Genomic DNA, 9,810 nt, shown 5'->3' on the forward strand with positions numbered 1-9,810 from the left:
CTTTTCCCCTCGTGTCTTTGAATATGCTTCAACTTGGTTTCCATAAAGTGACGTTTTCCCAGTTTCAACAGACAACAGTCAGAAGTGTTTTTTCTAAAGTTCCACCTTGAGTACTATTTTCAAAAAGTTGCTCAAAAATATTCTCACCATTTCTATGGAGACAGAGCAGGAATTTTTTTTAAAAACATCTGCCTTTCATCTGTTTTATCTGAGTGTTTTCAAAAAGTCGGGCTTTCTGCCGTTTCCACGGAGAAGGAGCATTTTCAAAAAGTTGCATTATGCCCCGTTTCCAAGGAGACAGAGTTGGCTGTCGGTTTGTCAAAAACTTCCATCTTGGCAGCCGTGTTCAAAACGTTTCATTTCCAGTGGCTGCGAGCACCACCGCCATTTAAACACACACAACGTTCATGGTTTCACCCAGTCATGCTTGTAGCTGATTTTATCCACACAGAGAAGGTGACACAGGCTTCTGCTACAATCCAAAATACCCCCCCCCCCCCCCCCCCCCATCCCCCACCCCCCGTGGCCCCCCCCCCACCCCAACACGGGCAAACAGACGGGCTGAAGCGGCGGTTTGCCGTCGCAGAGAAAACAGTTCATGGAAAGGTGGCGATGAATATTTTCATTAAAGGATCTGAAGGATGGTTCCCTGAGGGGCATCGAGGCAAATTACCAATATATCCCCCTTCATCCCCCCACTAGGACCACGGGGCTTAACACCCGACTGAGACACGACAGCTGTGTGTGTGTACAAAAGAGGTACGGGTATATTTTCAGCTGTCATCGTTCCCCTGATCCAGACTCATGGAGGATGACCTCATCCCCCCCCCCCCCACACACACACACACACACACACACCACCCCCCCCCACCCACACGCGATCCTGGTGGATAATCTGTCCTGGATTAGCATTATTAGCTTATCTGTCATGACACATTAAGTCAAACACTCTGTTAACATCAGAAGATGAATTTAATTATTTTATTCATCTCAGTTTAAAATATATATATACAATTTAAAATAAAAAAAATTTGAATTATCAAGTCATGACACTCCAAAACGGACAAAATTGAAAGTGAGAAATAAAAAAAAAAAGAAATAAAAAAAAGAGAGAGAAGCTTAAAAATAAAGAAAAACTGGTCATAAAAATATAAATAAAATAAAACAGAATATAAAAATAAATAAAAAATAGAAACTGAAAAAACTGAAAACGTAAATAAATAACAGGATTAAAAAAAATAGTACAATGAAACAGGGTTTGGAAAAATTACGAAAAAAAAAAAATCCCCTGAAAAACAGAATTTATAAAAATAATACACAGAATTTGTTGAAATATTTGCAAACAAAATCAAATAGATACTTTGGGATAAAAAAAAGGTTGAAATTTTAGTAAAATAAGAGTCAGAATTAATTTAGTGAATAAGTGAAAGAAAAATAAAGTAAATTAAAATAAACATTAAAAACAAATAAATGAGCTTAAAGCTAAATCTGAGAAATGAATGAGACGACAGTATTAAGTATTAACTTTAAGTATTTCTTTGCTCCGTTGCAGCCACACCAACTGGAAACTGCTGTCAGAGCTCTCAGAGGAAGTTTAATTCCCCTCATGATTCTGCCCTGTTGCCCCAGACCAAGAAAAAAAAACTGTCCGGCGGTAACCGGACCCCAGAGCGGTAACGACGGGTGAGGAATGTCAAATCTTGAATTAGCATTCGTCTTTAACACCTTTCCTGGAAGCAACGAGGCTCTTATTTCATCACTGCGGCAAAACAGGAAATGTGGCAAAAGATTTGACCGACGTACTCTTAATGTACTATTGTGTAAAATGTATCACACCGCACCAAAATACACCAGTATCGGGGCCTGGTACTGCGCGGATCTGTTGGCGGTGACGTAGCGTCCCTGTGCACAGGCGGTTCAGGGCGTAGCCTTCGCATATGGAGTACGAAACAGGCTTAATGGTATTTAATAAGTACTCATATCGGTACTTTGTATCGGCAAGTAGCTAAATGTTAGTTCTAGTATCGGTACTTGGTATCGGCAAGTAGCTAAATGTTAGTACTCGTATAGGTACTTGGTATTAGCAACTAGCTAAAGGTTAGTACTTGTATGGGTACTTGGTATTAGCAACTAGCTAAAGGTTAGTACTGGTATCGGTACTTGGTATCGGCAAGTAGCTAAAGGTTAGTACTGGTATCGGTACTCGGCGTGGGCAAGTAGCCACAGGTTTGTGCTCGTGATCATTCTTTAAAAAGTAGTATCAGTGCATTCCTACTAATTAGTTCTTCCATTCAGGGTTTGAAAAGTACACCGAGTTCTCCTCCGGGACCCAATTAGAGTATTTCCTATGTATGAGGTAACGCTGTTCGGACTATATAACAGTAACTGTGAGCGTTGAGACGGCGAGTCGACACGGCGACCGAGGGCACACGTCTTGTGACTCGGGTGTGAGGTTACCTCAGCGGGTTCTGGGCGACGGTAACCGACACCAGAGGAACGCTGCCGCGACACGTGTTGTAAATCTGTCTGCAGCGGCGGCTCATTAAGACGCCGCCTCATGAGGGACGGCCGACCTGGGGGAGCAGAATACTCGCTGGGACGTGTACTTTGCTCTGCTCAGCAGTAGTTCAACATCTGGTTAATTCACCAAGATTAGTAAAACTGTCCCTTAATGACCTGTAAATTTAAACTTTGAAATGAACACATAAACGTGAAAATGAACATTGTGATTTTTATCGAGCTTTAAACACACACATATATATATATATATATATAAGTAGAATATAATATGTGGAAAACTTGGCTTCAACTCTAAGTTGATGATGGGTTTTCATTGGCCGCGAGTTAGATATATGTAAATATCCAGCTCTAGCTATCCTGTCCTGCAATACCACAGTGTATCACCAGGTGGTGTCGCGAGTCACTACAGTGCAAAATGTGAAAATAACAAAAACTGCAATTTTTTAATAAACTTTTCCTTTGTCGTGGTTGTGAGTCTAGTTTAACACGTTGATCCGTCTCACCTGGTTTCATTGATAAAAAAAAAAAAGATGTGTACCATGCGACAATTTTACTTTTTTGTATGAGTATGTGTGTTTTTCTTGCTTCTATAATTTCATTTTTTTGTAGCGCTGCAAAGCACCTCGTGACTCACGTCTGTGAAAGGTGCTGTATAAATAAAGTTCTACTGCAAAGGCGTGTCTCCTGATAACATTCCCCACAGGAAGCATGTATAATGTGAAAAGTAGAGGTCCTAAGTCAGAACCCTGAGGAACTCCATGTCGACCAGAGCCGTCTCACGACAGGTTGTAGATTTTGGCCTGTAAATGGTTAAAACTCCTGGATAAAGGGTGAAGGTTTTTCTTTTTTAAGAAGAGGTTTAGTGACGGCAAACGTAAAGACGGTTGGTTGAAACTTTATTCGCCGTCGTGGGGGAAAATTCCCATGTAACCAAAGATAGTAATGGACGTAAGTAATCAGGGGCAAAACAGCCTTAAACAGGAAATCGGTGGCGCGAAAAAAAAAAAGCCAAGTCAGGTTGAAATACAGGAAGTACAGCTTGTATTTGTGTGTTGACGGGTTCCAGTGGTTCTGATGGAGCTTCTCCGTAAACGACGGGTGGAGCAGAAGGCAGGATCGGCCGTCCAGCAGCCTCCTCCGCCCGCTACGACGTGAGCGTCGGCGTTTATGATCAAACTAAAAAAATAAAGATAAAATCGAATCTCTCCTCGGAGCAGGAAGGAGACGGACAGCGGAAAATGATAGCGATACTTCACCGCCCGGCGTGTGAATGTGTGTGTTCGAGTTACATCATCGCCGGGCCGCTCCGGAGATGTTTGCCATCGCCTCGCACTCCCGTCTCCGACACACGCCAACTAAATGGTACCGTCAGCTCGTCTCGAGACTTCGACTATTTTAAGAGTCGAAGGAATTCTTAGAGACGCTGGGGGTCGGAGCTACTCGGGACCTAAATGCAGCGTGTAATACTGCGCGCACATGGTGTGTACAATGGATATCACGTCCGTACGACAGTCTGGACCGCGATAAAAATGTATGATAAGCCGAGCAGCTGGTGTATTTTATTTTGTTAAATTCTGAGGAAATGTATTCCTACTTGATTTGTGAAAATTTGGAAAATGACTCCCGAGGTGGAACTTTTCAGAGTGCTGCTACGGTACCGCCAACTATATCCAATTCGTAGTCTGACCATGCAAACGCTGGGTACTCTTGATCGTGCAAACGCTGGGTACCCCTGATCGTACAAACGCTGGGTACCCCTGATCGTACAAACGCTGGGTACCCCTGATCGTACAAACGCTGGGTACTCTTGATCGTACAAACGCTGGGTACTCCTGATCGTACAAACGCTGGGTACCCCTGATCGTACAAACGTTAAATACTCTTGACCGTTACTGTATATATCATATGGTTCTCTGTGTGAATATGTGTGTGGTTTCATTACAAACAGCGCCACCTCGTGGCCCGCCATTTAAACTACATCGTTTTCAGCCTTTTTTTTTTTTTTCCGCCTCTCTGCCTTTTCTGAAACGCAAAAAAAACCGTCATCGTGTAAATGTGACCTCATATTGAAACTTTTGTGAAAAAGGACTGACAGGTTGTAGATAACTTTATTTATGGTATCTGAAGGTATTTGAAGGTTCGATTCCCCGATCAAATTGTCCTCGGGCAAATGACCAAGGACAATTAGATCGGGTTTGATCGGGCAATCGAACCTTCAAATTGTGGGATTGAAAAACGCCCCGCTCTCCCATCTCAGCTTAATCTGTTTCTCCGTCTTCTAAAAGTTTCGCCTCATTTCTCCGGCTCAAACCGGAGGCGGGGATTTTTGACAGTGTGACCTGGAATCTGTTGGAGTCTCCTCGTCTCCTCGTCTCCTCGCGGCGAGCCTCATCCTCGTACTTCACATCCACAGTCGTCACACATCGTGACCTCAATTCGGGGCCGGACGCGCTGCGTGACCCAGTAACTCGTTTTCACGACTGGATGAGCTAACGGAGCCCGATGCGCAGAGACAAGGCCCCGCGCGCCCGTACCAACGCTAACCCCGCCAGCTTCCTCCTCGATAGAGTTCACTTACAGAGCGGGCAAACCGCTCGCTCAATTACAAAGTCACATCAACAGGAAGTCCTGGTCTCTGCTCGGGTTGGGATTGTTGCTAGCCGTCCTCCATTTGTCCTGATTGAATTGGCTGAGGTCCCGTTTCCATGACAACGGTGCTCGGGGCCACTGAAGACCCAACGTTTTGAAAATGGCTCCCGAGGTGGAATTTTTCGGAAATGTTCCGACTTCATCTCCATGGAAACGATTTACATGTAGCATGGCTGATGTGTGATCCTGGATACTCTTTAGCATGTAGCATGTAGCATAGCTGGTGTGTGATCCCCGATACTCCTTAGCATGTAACATGTAGCATGGCTGCTGTGTGATCCCCGATATTCCTTAGCATGTAGCATGTAGCATGGCTGGTGTGTGATGCCCGATATTCCTTAGCATGTAGCATGGCTGGTGTGTGATGCCCGATATTCCTTAGCATGTAGCATGGCTGGTGTGTGATGCCCGATATTCCTTAGCATGTAGCATGTAGCATGGCTGGTGTGTGATCCCCGATTCTCCTTAGCATGTAGCATGTAGCATGGCTGGTGTGTGATCCTCGATACTCCTTAGCATGTAGCATGTAGCATGGCTGGTGTGTGAACCCCGATACTCCTTAGCATTTATTTATATATATATATATATATATATATATAAATAAATAAATAATTGAACAAGGTCTCAGTGTGACGGCTCATTCGAAATGGTTTTCTGTGTTGTAAGGAGATAAGCGGTAAAAATGCTAAGCGGCTGTAAAAGAGGATAAAAGTGAGCAGCTGCACATTTTAACTGCTTCACCTGTTCACATTCTGAAAACCCCAAACCCTCGCAGACATTTACGGGGGGGGGGGGGGGGGGGTGTGTGTGTGTGTGTGTGTGTGTGTGTGTGTGTGTGTGTGTGTGTGTGTCTACAAGGTCGGTGTGTTTTTAACCCGCGGAGGTTTTAGGTGTCCGTCGTGTTTTCAGAATCTGGTTCAAGTCCGACTGCAACTTCAAACACTTTACATGACGGAACGTGAAAATTAACATTGTGATTTTTATCAAGCTTAAAACACACTCATATATATATATATATACACACACACACACAAGTAGAATATAATATGTGGAAAACTTGGCTTCAACTCCAAGTTCATGATGGGTTTTTATTGGCCGCGAGTTAGATATATGTAAATATCCAGCTCTAGCTATCCTGTCCTGCAATACCACAGTGTTTCACCAGGTGGTGTCGTGAGTCACTGCAGAGCAAAATGTGAAAACAACAAAAACTGCAATTTTTTAATAAACTAACTTCCGCTGCTGATTTGTCCTCTAGGGGGCAGCACTGCTTCAATAAGCTAGTGGTTTTTAGTGTGGGGCGAGTCCCGCTAGGCGCCACCTGAACTCTTGAACAGCGGCCAAAATTGCGGGAAAAGTTTGAGGAAAATGGGATGCTTTTTTCAGAGAACATTTAAAAAAAATAAAAAAAATTTGGAGGACATGACCAAGACGAAGTAGCTTCTCATGCTACAGCCAGGCGCAGTTTTGAAAAGTACAAAAGCAAAAGGCTGCAGGAATTTATATAATCTGAATTAACAAACTAGACCAGATGTTCTATAAAAGAACCCAGAAGATTGACCGAAACATTTAAATGACAGTTTTTTTAATTATGACGTTTTGGAAACGGATCAGATCCAGTGTGAAGAACCCAAACTGGACTTTTAGATTTATTTATTATTTTTTTAAATGCGTTAAACGTTTGAAAAACCTTCGGGGTCATCCGTATTTAAATCTCGATATCGCGATCGCTCGACCACGATTCCTCGACCTTCCGGCCTCGACGCTCCACCCCGTCCGCCGTAAAAGAGCCACAACGCTCCGTCCTGGTCTGAAGCCAACGTTCATGCTGATCCATTGACTGATTGGGACATTTGTCCACGGATCAATACCTGGAGAGCCGTTAGCGACCCCTGAGCTAAACCCGTCCGCCGGCGCCTGTTGCCCCGGCGGCGGACGAAGGCCGCCGCTGTAGAAAACTCTTAGAGCCTCAGATCTAGACGCCCGCACACGCGTGTCCGGCGATGTCGCTCACAGTTGGCGTCTTGTTTTAGTCCGAGGGTCGGCGGGTTAATGCCAAAGCACCATTTCACACGTGCTAATTGTCCCGCGTGCACACGTGGCGGCGGGGGAATGTGGCGGCGGGGGAACGTGGCGGCGGGGGAATGCGGTCGCTTCAGGACCGAGTTACATGATGAGTTCATGTGAACACTGTCGTAGTGTTTTGGGCATCCGCTTAGGTCACTATAAATGCAACTTTTTGAAAATGGCTACCAAGGGGGAACTTTTTAAAAATGCTCAGACTGTTTGCACGAAAACGTGCAACTTTTGAAAATACCCCAACTCTGTTTTCAATGGGAACGGGCAACTTTTTGAAAAAGCCGACTCCCTCTTCATGGAAATGGCAGAAAATGCAACTTTTTGAAAAGGCTCTGACTCAGTTTCCATGAAAACACAACTTTTTGAAAATGCTCAGACTGTTTGCACGGAAACGTGCAACTTTTGAAAACACTCCAATTCTGTTTTCAATGGGAACGGGCAACTTTTTGAAAAAGCTGACTCCCTCTTCATGGAAATGGCAGAAAATGCAACTTTTTGAAAAAGCCGACTCCCTCTTCATGGAAATGGCAGAAAATGCAACTTTTTGAAAAGGCTCTGACTCAGTTTCCATGAAAACACAACTTTTTGAAAATGCTCAGACTGTTTGCACGGAAACGCGCAACTTTTGAAAACACTCCAACCTCTGTTTTCAATGGGAACGGGCAACTTTTTGATAAGGCACCGATTCTGCTTCCACGGAACCACGCAACTTTTTGAAAGCGCCAATTCCATCTCCATGGAAGCGAAGGAAAATGCAACTTCTCTAAAAAGGAGAAACTTGTTTTTAAAATACACAACGTTCTTGTCTTTGTCTTGTTTAGTTTCTTTAACCTCCAGCGGGACCGTGTGTCTTTGCGTTCTGGGTTTTTATTATGACTCCAGGGTGGAACTCTGGGTTCTAAGCCGGCCGGCACCGAGGACAGCGTGGAGAACATCTGCAGGAGTTCCCGGCGAGCCGAGCTCCGGTATCACTTCCTAGTTTTGGTTAAATCAACCTGCCGACGAACGAAGCAACCAAACCTCATCAGAGGAGGAAGTTTTTACTCACATGACGACAGAACCAGAAGTCAGCGCGTCAGGAGGAACCAGAACATGGCAGCAGAACTCACCGGTGTGGAGCGACGGCGGCGTCGTCGTCGTTGGGGAGTTTGTTTTTACCCGCCTCGGCGTTCCGCCCGGCGCCGCCGACCCCGGGAGTTCTGACCCGCCGGTGAAACCCCCGGGGCTTCTTTTCCTCCAACATGACCACAGACACCTGGACACATCCACTCCTCCGCCGATCCTCCACCCGCTCCTCCACCCAGGAGAACCACGGCGAGAGCAGGGAGAGCAAAACCAAAGAAAACCTCCCGTTTTAATCCACTGGGAAGAAGAGAAGAAATGAATTAACTACAAGCGGAGAGAGTAAATAATCCGGGAGCTGTCGTTAATCCGGGGAATCCAGAGTTTCAGGATTTCAGCAGCGTGGAGCTTTTATAGTGGCGGTTTGGGATCCGAGCCACGAGAGACTGAAGAACTGAGAGGAACGCTGGACAACAGCTGGAGAGAGGGAGGGAGAGAGAGAGAGGGGAAGAGAGAGAGAGAGAGAGGTCCCTGTCCCTCTACCTCACATTTCCTATCGTCCTATGGCGTTCTTCCTCTGCTCAGCACTAATGTGCAGCACCTGTGGTCTCACCTGAGACAACAGAGAGGAGGAAGAGACAGAAGAGAGAGAGGGGGCGAGAGAGAGAGAGAGAGAGAGAGAGAGAAAAAGAGAGGGGGCGAGAGAGAGAGAGAACGGTTTGATTGTGGCCTCGTTCACATGACAAAACGTTGAAGTGAAAAGAAGAGTAAACAGTTTGACAAAAATAATATAGAATATAATATATTTGAAATATATTAAAAATTAATAAACATGATAAAATGTATATTTTGTGATAAAAAATATGATTAACTTATATATCTGCCGTGCTTTTATTTTCTATTTGCCTAATGTAACTGATGAAATGTAAATAGTATATTATTTGTAAAAATTCAATATGTACATTGTGTGTACGTGTGTATATATATGTTTGATGTGCATGTTAAACTGTATATATATATATATAAAACCTGTGGATAGTATATATTGAATGTGTATTAGTAATAGTTTACACACGTGCACACACACCTGCTTTATGAGGCTGCTGAGAATGTCGGTGACTACTGCCCTCTTGTGGCTGATAGTTGTAATTACACACAAGTTTCCACATTGAGTGTGAAATACACGGAGTTACTTTTATACACGGAGTCTCTCGTTTTATTTCATAACGACACGACAATTTCTACAGAGACGGGATTGTATGGCAACGGAATAGGACAAATACATAAAGAAGTAAAAAAGAAAGTTCTTCATCCTCGTCTCTCGTTTATGAAAAAATGTCTTCATTGTGAAGAAAAAATCATGAGTCTGAGAAAAACAAGAAAAAAAGCTGAATTCTGTGATTGAAGTAAGAATAATGAGATTAATGTTGGAATTCCAGGAAAAAAAACTAAATCAGAATTCCAAGGGGGGGGGGGGGGGGGGGGGTCTGAAATCTACGA

This window comes from Lipophrys pholis (genome assembly GCF_963383615.2).
Source record: "Lipophrys pholis genome assembly, chromosome: 18".
Lineage (NCBI taxonomy): Eukaryota > Metazoa > Chordata > Actinopteri > Blenniiformes > Blenniidae > Lipophrys > Lipophrys pholis.